General features: G+C 44.8%; 1 non-coding gene across 1 annotated transcript; it reads right to left on the minus strand.

Moving 5' to 3' along the window:
• Window positions 1-288: 288 nt before the first annotated feature.
• Window positions 289-364, minus strand: TRNAP-AGG (transfer RNA proline (anticodon AGG)). Its single transcript has one exon. It is a non-coding gene; the product is annotated as a tRNA-Pro (tRNA).
• Between the last annotated feature and the right edge of the window lie 3698 nt (window positions 365-4062).

Genomic DNA, 4062 nt, shown 5'->3' on the forward strand with positions numbered 1-4062 from the left:
CTGGAAACGGAGAGACAGACAGACTCCCGCATGCGCCCAACAGGGATCCACCCGGCACGCCCACCAGGGGGCGACGCTCTGCCCACCAGGGGGCGATGCTCTGCCCATCCTGGGCGTCTCCATGTTGCGACCAGAGCCACTCTAGCGCCTGAGGCAGTGGCCACAGAGCCATCCCCAGCGCCCAGGCCATCTTTGCTCCAATGGAGCCTTGGCTGCGGGAGGGGAAGAGAGAGACAGAGAGGAAGGCGCAGCGGAGGGGTGGAGAAGCAAATGGGCGCTTCTCCTGTGTGCCCTGGCCGGGAATCGAACCCTCGTCCTCCGCACCCTAGGCCGACGCTCTACCGCTGAGCCAACCGGCCAGGGCGCGACAGATTCCTTTTTAAAAGTTCATCTTGGTGCATACTGTCCTAAAACTGTTCTTCATTTTTGTTTTTAATGTATAGTATTCTTTTTACTTTTTTAAAGAATTTCAAAAAAAAAATTTTTTTTTATTTATTGAGTTTAGCCAGAGAGGAAAGGGGAGAGAGAGAGAGAGAGAGATAGGAACTCTACGTGCCCTGGCCAGGGATCGAACCAGCAACCTCTACGCTTTGGGCCAATGCTCTAACCAATGGAACCATCCAGCCAGGGTTAATGTATAGTATTCTTTATTAATTTTTTTTAAGGGAGAGAGCAAGAGAGAGAGAGAGGGAGACATCGATTTGTTCTTCCAATTACTTATGCATTCATTGGTTGATTCTTGTCTGTGCCCTGACCCTGGGGATCGAACCTACAGCCTTCGCTTGTTGAGACAATGCTCTAACCAACTGAGCTATCCGGCCAGGACACAATATTCTTGGCCCTCCTTTTTTTATCAATTGATTTAATTTACATTATTTTTATATTAATCTCTGTTTTACAGATGAAGAAACTGAGGCTTAGAGAAGTTAAGAAACTTGCCCAAGGCATTAAAACTCCAAAGAGGCTGGGCTGGATTGACCTTTAAGTCTATATGACTTTAAAGCCTGTGTTCACAGCTGCTTGGTTCTACTAAGATGGGGTGGAGGACAAGGAATGAGCAACATAGGCCCAGAAAAAACTCTGGGCTCTAGTAGGGGCACTCTCAGGGACCAGGGATGGCAGCGGGGGCCCTCCCGGTGCTAGGCCTACCCAGAGCCAGTCAGGGAACCCACCAACAGTGCGTGTGGGGAATCAGGCCCTTGGTCCTAGCCTTTGCCCTCAGATCACCCACCGTTTTGGGCACCCCAGCACTAGCACTAGGCAGCTTATCCTCACTGGAGTCAAACCTCATCTTGATCTCCATTCCCCTGGACAAGAGTAAAATGACAGGGGATAGGGGCCCTGGGGCCATTCCTGGCTCTGTAACTTTCTTTCTGCCTTTGGGCAAGCCACTTCCCCTGTCTGAAAGGGGAGGATCCTGCCTCTCCTTTCAGAACCTTGTGCCTAGGCTGGCTTCCACCAGGGCACTCACAGGATAACTTATAACCTCTGTGCTATAAGAAATGGAACAAGCCAGTGGCTCAAATCCTGCTTCTGCCCTTTACTGACTGTGGGGCCTTGGGCTCTGCTAACAGTAGTTATAAAGTATCGAACTCTTAGTATGTTTAGGATGTAGGCAAACCTGCCTCAGTTAACTCCCTGGCAATTCTATGAAGTAAATACAATCCCCAATTTATATAGAAAAAACTGAGACTCCTCAAGGCCAGGAAATAGGGAAGCAAAAACTTTCACTTCTCCAAGTCTCAGTTTCCTCTTCTGTAGAGTGGGTGCAGTAGTAGCCATCTCTCACATTGTGATGGATTAAATGAACTAATATAAACCAATGATACTGGCCTAGCCACAGACACATAGTAGGAGTTCAGTAAATGTGAATTCCCTTCCCCACCCTCTTGGACATGGAGACTGTGTAGGAACAATATGTCATAATCACCTGGGAAACTTTGAAAAAGACTAATGCTAGGTCCTACCCTCTGAAACTGATTTAAAGGCATCAGGACTCCTAAATGTCCCTCCCCACAGGTGATTCTATCATTCAGCCAACATTGAGAACCACTGTATGCTAAACCCTAAGTCAGTGGTTCTCAAAGTGTGCACCAGGGAGCACTGGTGTGCCCTAGAAGATTTCCAGGGCACACCAGTGCTCCCTGGTGCACACTTCGGTATTCCAGAGAAATATGTGCCTGTTGGGGACCAAAAAACCAACAGGGTTTTTGGAGTTTAGATTTTTGGGGAACAGAGATGTGGGGAATTGGCTATAAGCTGACAGTCTGCCCAAACCCCCACTTCACTTGCCTGATTAGGTTGCAGAAGGCTGTTAAGCTGTGGTGCTGGATTGTTTACACTACCTTCCCTGTTCCCTGGAAAGACTGGAGGCAAGTTTCTTCTAGCCTTTGTTTGGTGTAAAGTTAAGATGATATGTATGGTGGAGGTTTTCTGCACTCAATACAATTAAGAGTAAAAAGAGGGAAATTCTTCAATGTATTGACAAGGAAATGAGAGTTTGCCTTTCAAATATATGCCCAAACATTGAAGAAATCACTAGGACACATCAAGCTCACGTTTCTCATAAACACAAGAATGAAAAACTTAACACATTCGTGCCAGGACCTGCCAAATTTACTAAATCTTACTAAGGATGTATCTATATATATAAAAATATAACATTTTGAGGTTTTTAAAAAATTTTTAACCCCTCTTTTTTACGAATTCTAAAAAGCATAACAAAAAAATGTAACATAAAAATGTTTTTTAATGTCAGAATAAATTGAATTTTGTCATATTTATTTCATTTAATTACCATAAAAGCACACTTGGACTTTATTTTTTTTCTCTAATATTTGACTTAATTATTATAGCATATTTCTCAGAAATTTGTATATAGTGCACCTACAATTATTTCTAGGATTTTAAATGCGTCCCGACTTCAAAAAGTTTGAGAACCACTGCCCTAAGTAGTAAGTAGGTAGACAGGGACATCATGGGAGGCCCCCTACCCTGTAGCTCCTGAAATAGCTTGCACACTGGGCTTGCTACTTCCACTCTCATCCCCTTTCCTAATCCGTTCTGTACTCAACCACCAGAAAGACCATTAAAAACTTAAATTAGATCACTCTCCTTCAATAACTTCTCATTGCACTAAAGAGTAAGAAAAAATTCCACCTCCTTTCATGGCTCTGCACAAGGCCCAGGCTCTGCTGACCTCTCAGTCTCCTTGTAGCCCTCGCTCCCCCTGTTCCCCTGCCTTGTCTTCCCAGTCTGCCCCTGGCCAATTCCCACTCCACCTTTAGATCTTATCTGAACCAGCAATTCCACAAAGAGGTTTTCCCTGGGGCTATCTAGAGTGGCCTTTTTGCTTTTGCTCTCCCAGGTTTTGCTATTAATGCCTGATGGAATGAACAAGTCATTTTAAAGATCATTTCTTTATTTGTGTGTTCACCTATTTAAAGTCTGTTTCCTTCACTGGACTCTAAGCTCCATGAGGGCAGGATATATACCTGCTTTTGTTCATCTTGTGTCCCAATGCCTCACTGTCAGTGCTTAGTAAATATTTATTGGATGGGTAGATGGATGGATGGATGAATGGATGGACGGATGGACAAATGGACGAACAGACGGATGGACGGTAACACCTCCACAACACCTTGGAAGGCAAAGTGTTTTGGAATTTCTTAATTATTTAAAATACATGTATACAGTTGACCCTTTAACAATACAGGGGTTAGGGGTACCACCCCCCCCCAGTGCAGTTGAAAATTTGTGTATAACTTTTGACTCCCCAAAAACTTAGCTAGAGTCATCCTTTTGTATCCATGGAGGATTGGTTCCAGGACCCCCCACAGATAGCAATGTCCATGGATGTTCAGGTACCTTATATATATAAATACTGGCTCCCATGTGGCGAGTCCCTACTCTGTCTCATTTCAGTAGGAAGACTGTGGAGAGAACTACAGAGCCTCCTTCTCTTGTATTTTCTTCACCCTCATAAGCTTCTTTGCCCTCTCCAGCTCACTGTCTTGAGTTATATTGTCCTTCCCTCACAAACTGCCTTTCAGACTCTGGTCA

Source organism: Saccopteryx bilineata, chromosome 4 (assembly GCF_036850765.1).
Source record: "Saccopteryx bilineata isolate mSacBil1 chromosome 4, mSacBil1_pri_phased_curated, whole genome shotgun sequence".
Classification (NCBI taxonomy): Eukaryota; Metazoa; Chordata; class Mammalia; order Chiroptera; family Emballonuridae; genus Saccopteryx; species Saccopteryx bilineata.